General features: G+C 33.7%; 1 long non-coding RNA gene across 1 annotated transcript; it reads right to left on the minus strand.

Moving 5' to 3' along the window:
• Positions 1–1656: 1656 nt before the first annotated feature.
• On the minus strand, positions 1657–3926 carry LOC120092629. The gene is made up of 3 exons (XR_005486094.1): positions 3815–3926; positions 2028–2121; positions 1657–1935 (listed from the first exon to the last, which is right to left on the minus strand). It is a non-coding gene; the product is annotated as an uncharacterized LOC120092629 (long non-coding RNA).
• Between the last annotated feature and the right edge of the window lie 5229 nt (positions 3927–9155).

Raw genomic sequence — 9155 nt, forward strand, 5'->3', positions numbered from 1 at the left:
CGATCTTGTGCAAACTCATTGCACAGGACGACCTTATTTTTCATGTCATGACATGTACGAATTAGAATCACTTCGTTTGTAGTACTTTACAACTCCTTGTAATAATTATAGAGTGGGCGGCCTCCGATAGTGTTTCTAGAATAAGGCATCCAACCTTATTCATTTACTATAGATTATTTTGATTATTTACTCGAACTTGATCCACTTTTATGTCTCCACATAAAGTTCAAATACTCATATAATAGTCATGGATCTTTTAGTTAATTGGATTTATTTCTAAAACAAAATAAGCAATTTAAATATTCAATAACAACTTTATAGAATGAGATTATTGTTTACAAACCACGAGTTTTAGGACATAAAACCCAACAGGAACAACCTCTCTACTATCCCTAAAAATGGGTAGGAGTGAGTTCCATCTTGCACCCTATGTTTGTAGCTATCTACCAGGTCTTACCCCTGAAATGAGAGGCTTATTGAGTCAATCCTCACCCATGCAAATCTAAGGATAATTCCATATAAACAGGAGTTCATAGTTAGCTCAGGACTATGGTTAAGTTACCTAGGTCATCGCTTTAAAATAGTCAGTCTTAAACAGTAAACAACATTATAAAGTAAAAGTAACTAATTTCTTGGTTTGATCTTATACAAATTCTTTACATAGAACACCTCCACTCGCATGCCTCTACATGAATGAATTAGGATCACTTCGTTTGTAATACTTTACAACAATTGTAACATCTACAAAGTAGGCCGCATCCAATAGTGTCCTTAGAATAATGTACCCAACCTTATTCGTATACTATAGACCATTTTGGCTATTTACTCGAACTTGATCCACTCTTATGTCTCCACTTAAAGTTCAAATACTCGTGTAATAGCCATGAATCTTAGTTTATTAGATTTATTCTAAAACGAAATGAGCAATTCAAACATTCAATAACAACTTTATTGAATCAAACTTCAATAACATCTATATTAATTAACAGAATAAGTTTATTGTTTAAAAACCACAAGTTTTATGATATAAAACCCAACAGAAATAAGTATAGCTTCAAATGATAACTTTTCCCCTCCCCCACAAAAATAATAATAATAATAATAATAATAATAATAATAATAATAAAAACTTAATGTAGGCACAACCTTCCATAAATCAAAATTTTATATATTACTAACTAGTTTAGGTGTCCATAAGACATTCAAAGATACATTTCAAACTTTCACATACTACTAATTAGTTTAGGAGTCCACAAGATATTCAAAGAAAGAAGCAAAATCTAACAACTATAACCACAATGAAACAAGTAGCTTCAAGTGATAACATTCCCCCATCCCAGCTAATCTCCTTGTGGATCAAGATCAGACATGATCCTGACAATCTCGACCTTGACCTCGAATAGGCCGAAGTCCACAAAATATTCAAAGATACATTTCAAACTTTACATACTACTAACTAGTTTAGGAGTCTACAAGACTTTCAAAGAAAGAAGCAAAACCTAACAAATAACTATAACCACAATGAAACAAGTAGCTTCAAGTGATAACACCCCCCCAATCTTTGATGAATCAAACTTTCACATATTACTAACTAGTTTGGGAGTCTACAAGACATTCAAATTTTCACATTATACTTAAATTAAGTTTGGAGCCTTTGTAACCATACCATTATTTCTGCAACTTGTGAGTTAACGGGATTACAATCCATTTTTCTATGTACCTTGATCCATAGTGCAACTCTAGTCACTGAAGTTGAGCCTAAACTACTCTTTTACTTAACAATAACATATGGATATTCATTTAGTAAAAAATTAAAATAATGAATATAGTCACAATAATTAATACCATTTCTTCTGCCAATCAAGCATAACCCTTGCAACTATATGTATGTGGAAGTGGCCTTTTCTTCATGGACTTGAACTTTTTACTTGTTGCCTAATCAAACATAAATGTATATGCACAAATAAATGAATGATTAGAAAATGAGTAATAATCTTATGAATTTAGCACATGTAATAGTGAATTACCTTGAATTTTGCACTTTTCTTTTCTTTCACAAAGTCCATCCAATCACTTATAGATTGTATATTGGCGGGCTTCAATTTAGCAAGTTCATCCTCACTAGAAATCACAAGAATTTTGGACACAAATCGTGATTTTCCTTATCTCCATAGCTTTTGAAAAAGATAATTTTTTTGCCAAGCTTCCTTCATATTATATCTCAACTATAATAATATTTTAAATAGTTAGAAATTTATACCACAAGATACAAGATAAAAAAGATACTTCAATAACTCAAAACACCTTCTAACATTTTCAATGGAATTTTCATTTAAATGAAATATTATCAATTTTACTAATTAAAACAATAATACACATGCAATTTAAAAAATATAATTAAAATGTTTATTCTCATAATTGTAAAAATTAAAATTAAACCTTGGAGCATCCTATCTTAAATATTACAACATCTAAAGAATTAAAGTAATAAAATTTTTGAACTTAAATAATTAAAACATCTATAATTATCTTAATAAAATCTACAATATGAATATATATATATATATATATATATATATATATATATATTATATATATATATATATAATTATATATAATATATATATAATATATATTAAAAATTTATAATTTATATACAAAGTCGGGGCGGGACGGGGTCGGGGTCGAGGCTAGGACCGGGAATATATTCCCTGGCCCTGGCCCTGAATTGTAAATGGGGAAAAAAAATTCCCCACTCCCTCCCACATTCCCCTGTATTTGGGGCGGGTCCTTGCGGGCCCCGACCCCGTGAATTTTTTGGACATCTCTAATTAACATCACATACATACTTGGATTGATGTCCACAAAATTTTTTCAATCTAGTAGACAATTTCCTCCAATCTTGTAAGGTGAAAGGAACTACCTCTCTCACGAGTGGACCTAAAAATAAAGACAAGCCTATTGAAGTCTTCCCAATTGGTTACCCATACTCATTATATGTTATATCAATTTTATTGTGTTTCTCAAAGACAATAGTTTTCATTTTTGTAAAGAGAGTTGTTTCATAATTTGCTCGGCAATAGTTCGAAATCAAATTTTTTTGAAATCAATTTTAGTAGTATGAAAATTATGTTTTAAAGTATGTAACTAAACATTAAATTGAATCTGAATTATTAAAGATGTATTTGGGAGTGATTTCGAAGTTTGAACATGAAAAAACATGATTTTAATTATTTTGCACTTTTAAACACATTTTTCATATGATTAAACTTGATTTGAAACGATTTAAAACATGTATCAAGTGATTTTAACCCTTCTAAAATTGCTCACAAATATGCCATAAGTGTTCATAATTTAGAAATGGATTTGATTATCTCTGTTTAATCCAATCCAATACTGTAAAATATTATTACAAGTCTTTAGACTTTTACTATTGTATCTATATCTATGTCTTTTCATTACTAAAAAAAAAAAAAAAAAAATCTAACTAATCACTAGAATTTCAATTTATGACAATATTAGATTAATGCGTTAAACAAATAAAAGACTAAACTCTTAATCTATATCAATGGGCATTCAGTAGAGGAATAGTGCTAAACTTTCTCAACAATTCAGTTTTTAGTACTTTAATAAAAGATTAAACCCTTAATCAAGTTCTAGAATTCAATATTCAAAATACCAATCAACAAATGTAAACATAAAGCAAGATTTCCACAATTATTATACCAAGAGATTGAAATTAGACCTAAAAGAAACAAAAGAGGACAACAATTTTCAAATTGATAAAAGAGAAGAGTATGTGAAAGATGTTCACCTTACAACTTTCAAATATGTTGTGTCTCTCTCAAGAAGATGAGAATGTGAAATCAACAGCTATTTTGTTCTGATGTCTAATTTTTCAGTGAACTTTTTTATGGCATACTTCTAGAAAATAGATATGAAAAGGGACATAGAAAAGAATAAAGAGAAAGAAAATTAGTGAGAAAAATAGATAGAAAGTAAAATGAGAAAAAAAGAAGACATTAAAAAAAACATTTAGAAGGGAGAAAATGGAAATAAAATCTTACAATAATCACAATAACTCAAATGATATATGCCCCTCCCCATACTCAGTCAATTACTACAAATTTGAAATTATGAATTGGTTGACTTTATTCACCACCAATTTGTATCTACTTACCAAGAATTATGGATCACAAGATTTTACACCATTATAAACTGATAACTTTCTCCTAGGGCTAGAGATTATTAAAGAACAGAATTTTACAAAAAGACAAGTGTTATACTATCATGAAAATAAGCCAAAATTAGAGTTTTTTTTTGCTTCAACTCAGAAGTTTAATGCTACTCAAATTTGCTTAAGCCTAACATCAATAGCAACATAAAATGCTTGTTTTTGGTATTTAGGACTACATTCTTTATTCTCCACTACCATTATCCTCCTTAATCAAGGTAAAACTAAATCAAGCACTTGAAGAATTATCAGCAAAAAGAAACGATGGCAGATTTCTAAACTTTTTGCAAAATGGATCATTCATGAATCTAAGAGACAATAAAAAAATTTGGATCCAATCAAGCAAAAACAAAACTCAATTAAATCAACACTAACAAACATTAATTAAAAAGAAAACTCATCCAAACAATAGGATGTACAGTAGAGGAATAATACGTTAAGTTTCATGCTCGATCCAAACTACTAAAACAAAAACTCATAGTCAATTTTTTTTTTTTAAAAAAAATAAAGACAAATATAAGGTAGATTGAAAATTATTTTCTATTTTAATGTGAATAAAAATAAAACTTGAAATTGAGGTAAAAAGGAAAAGTATTTCCAAATTTAGGGTAGCGAACTCGTGTATGCAGTACACGATTTGGGTATTTCCACCCCATTTCTTCTTCCCAAATCACTGATCAATTTCCCTTTTCTCTTTAATATTCACCGTGGCTCCAGCTCCAACATCCCCAAAAATGGTGTCTCCTTCATCTTCCAATATTTCAAACACCATCTTCCCCATCTTCATCATTTAAAACTCTGTTGATTTTGTTTTGCTAATGTTGGAGTTTTGAAATTTTTTCCATGCACATCATTTAGGTACATCAGCAATGTTCAATACTCAATCTGGAATCCCACCTAATTTTAGCTTCCAAACTATTGACTCTCTTCACCACCGTTGCTAATGTTGGGAAGTGTGTTCATTTCATTCTAGAAAACTCCATATAAATAGCTATCTTGAATCTAAAAATAGATTCCACAATGTCAACAACTAATCCCACCAACTCCACAAGAATAAGAACTTTGACTGGGCTACAACTAAAAATAACTTCAACTATTTCCTAGAAATTAGAAATTGACTAGACCAACTCAAAAACTAATTTGCAGTTTTGAGTTACTAACATTCTCCTCCTAACTCAAATACTGCAAACACCTAACTTGCTCCTAAGAGTATGAAAACGACTTACACAAAAAGACTTAGTGAAGATATCAGTTATTTACTCTTCTGAGCTGCAATGTATCAGCTGCACTTCTCCTTCCTTCTGCATCTCTCTCAGAACATAATACTTGATCTTAAAATGTTTGGTCCTTCCATGAAAGATTGGATTCAATGAAGTGGCTAGAGTGGCTTGATTATCCACAAACACCTTCACACACTTTTCTTGCTTCAGATGCAAGTCATGCATCAATTTCTTCAACCAAACAGCTTGGTTGACTGCTGTCGTCGTTGCAAAGAACTCAGCTTCTGCAGTTGACTGAGCCACTATATCTTGCTTTTTTGAACACCGTGAGAAACAACCTGAGCCAAAAGTGAAACAATAGCTAGAGGTGCTCTTCATATCATCTAATGACCCAGCCCAATCACTATCTGAGTAGCCTTGCAACTCAAAATTTTCAACTTTAGTAAATTTGATCCCAAAAGACAATGTGCCTTTCAAATATCTCATAACCCTTTTTCCAACAACCATATGATTCTTGCTTAGACAGTGAAGAAATCTAGATAAGACACTTACAGTGTACATAATATCAGGCCTAGTGGATGTGAGATATATGAGACATTCAACTAGACTTCTATACACATTCTCATCGGCAAGTTCTTCTCCATCATTCTTCTACGACTTCTCCTTCTGAATCATTGAAGTGTTCACAGTCTTGCACTCCTCCATATTGAACCTCTTCAATATCTCTCTTACATACTTCTTCTAACAGAGGATCATTTCATTCTGCCTTTGCTGAATCTCCATACCTAGGAAGTAATGCATCAGACCTAGATCAATCATCTCAAACACCTTCATCATTTCTTGCTTGAATATCTCTATCTGAACATCATCACTTCCTGTCACTAGCAAGTCATCTACATAGAGAGATACAATCACAATAGCAATACTTGATTTCTTCACATAGAGTGTGGATTCACTTAGACTCTTCACAAAAACCAGGTTCAACAAGTGATCATCCATCTTGCTGTACCATGCCCTAGGAGCTTGCTTCAACCCATAGAGTCTTCTTCAACAAATAAATCTTCTGCTCTTGTCCTGGTATGATGAATCCATCTGGTTGCTCAACATAGATCTCTTCTTCTAACACTCCATTTAGGAATGCTGACTTCACATCTAGCTGATATACCTTCCATCCATGCTGGGGCTGACACAACCAGTAGCAACCTGATTGTGTCCATTCTTGCAACTGGTGCAAAAGTCTCAGAAAAATCAATTCCCTAGACTTGTGCATACCTTTTTACCACTAACTTGGCCTTGAGTTTGTTCACAGAGCCATCTGGGTTCAATTTGGTTTTGAAAACCCATTTGACTCCAATCACTTTCCTGTCTGTAGGCTTCTCCACCAGCTCCCATGTATTGTTTTTCTCTATCATACTCAATTCTTCGTTCATTGCCTCCATCCACTTCGTATCTCTTTTAGCTTTTTTATATCGTGCAGGCTCTAATGCAGCTACACTACTTCTTTCATACACCTCCCTCAATAGTCTAATCTCTCTAACTGATGCATCATTAACTAATTCATTAGGATCCATAGAGACTTCTTGTTGCTTCAACTCCGCTTCTTCTGTCCAGTCCCACTCCCCATCCTCCAAAACTTGAACATCTCTGCTAATCACCATCTTTTTTGTGTGAGGTTGATAGATTTTGTAGGCTTTGGACACCATGCTATAGCCTACAAAGATTCATGGTTCGACCTTCTCACTCAACTTGTCTCTCTTCACCTGTGGAACATAAGAAAAACACAAACAGCCAAACACCTTCAAATTTGTCAATTTTGGTTTAATACCAAACCAAGCTTTATAAGGTGTCTTCTTCTCCAATACCCTCGTAGGTAGTCTATTCAATAAAAAGACTGTTGTGTTTACTGCTTCAACCCAAAATTCCTTTGGCAAGTTTTTCTCATGCAATAAGCATCTTGTCATTTCCATAATACTTTTGTTCTTCCTCTCACTGACTCCATTTTACTGTGGAGAATATGGAGCAGTGAGCTAATGCTTTATCCCAGTTTCTTCACAGAAGGAATTGAACCTTTACGATGTATATTCAGTCCCATTATCAGTTCTCACCACCTGAATCTTACAGCCACTTTGATTCTCAACCCATCTCTTAAATTTAAGAAACACTTCAGCTACTTCAGACTTAGGCTTCATGAAATATATCCAACACATTCTGGTATAACCATCAATAAAGATAATGAAATACCTGCTACCATTTAGTAAGAGAGTTGGTTGAGGTCCACACAAGTCAAGGTGGATGAGCTGCAACTTCTCAGTTACTTTCCATTGTGGCTTCTTGAAAGGCAACCTTGTTTGCTTCCTTGTTAAACAAGCTCTGCAGTTTGTTTTCAGCTCCTCTAGAAATGGTATTCCCACTGCCATCTCATTCTTCTATAGATACTGTAACCCTTTCTGATGAAAATGCCCCAACCTCTTGTACCATAATTCAGTGTCATTCATTTGACACTTGAAAGTTATCTGCTCTTTCTTGAGTGGATCCAACAAGAAACTTTTGTGCTGCATCTTTATTTTGAACAATTCATTCCTATTGGATTCAGAAATGAGGCACTTTTCTTCTTCAAACAACACTTTGAATCCCTTTTCTACTAATTGACCAACGCTTAACAAGTTTTGATCAATTTCAGGGATAAACCACACTTCAGTAATCAACTTGGTTCCAGCACAACTCTCTATTGACACCGTGTCCTTCCCCTTTACTTCTAGATACTCACCGTTTCCTATCTTCACCCTTGACTTGAATGACTTGTCAAGGTCCTTGAACAACTCTTTGTCACTTGTCATGTGATTGGTACACCCACTATCAACAACCAACCATTACATTTAGTGACTGATGAGAAATAAGTAGCCACAAAGAGTTGATCTTCTTCTTGCTGTACTAAAACATTTACTCCTCCTTGCTGTTGAGTTTTTGCTTCCTTACAGAATCGTTCCATGTGCCCCAATAAATGACATCTTTTACACTTCAGATATGGCCTTCTCCAGCATCTGAAATGTGGATGATTCTGCTTCCCACAATGCTTGCATGTACTACCAGCATCCTTTGCAGTAAACTCTGAGCTACTGCTGCCACTTTCCTTCTTCCCTTTCCCCTTCTTCTCTCTTCCATATTCTCTCTGCTGCACTCTAGCTTTCAATGCCCCTCAATGCTTTCTTCCTGTCTCATCAACCTCTTCTACTCTTGTGCTTGCAAAACACTAACCATTTCTATCACCTTGAGTTCTGAGAGGTCTTTAGTATTTTCTAAGGAAGCAATGGTTGCTTCATATCTCTCAGATACTGAAACTAGAATCTTCTAAACCAATCTATTGTCAGATAAATTGGTTCCTAATGCTCTTGCCTTGTTAGCAATCCCAATCAACTTATCTGAGTACTCTTTAATGGACTCAAAATCCTTCATTTGCATTCTCTTAAATTCTCGCACAAAGTTCAACACTTTCATGCCTTTAATCCTCTCATCACCTTCATATTCACTTTTGAGGAACTCCCAGATCTTCTTCGCCGACTTCAACGCCATAATTCTGTTGAATATGGTGGGAGACACAGCTGCATATAGGCAAGCTCAAGCCTTTGCCTTCCTAGTGACCCTCTCCTTATGAGTCTTGATCTGATGTATTGTTGGGTTATCAGAAAATGGAGTAATCTCAT

The sequence above is a fragment of the Benincasa hispida genome, chromosome 12 (assembly GCF_009727055.1).
Source record: "Benincasa hispida cultivar B227 chromosome 12, ASM972705v1, whole genome shotgun sequence".
Classification (NCBI taxonomy): domain Eukaryota; kingdom Viridiplantae; phylum Streptophyta; class Magnoliopsida; order Cucurbitales; family Cucurbitaceae; genus Benincasa; species Benincasa hispida.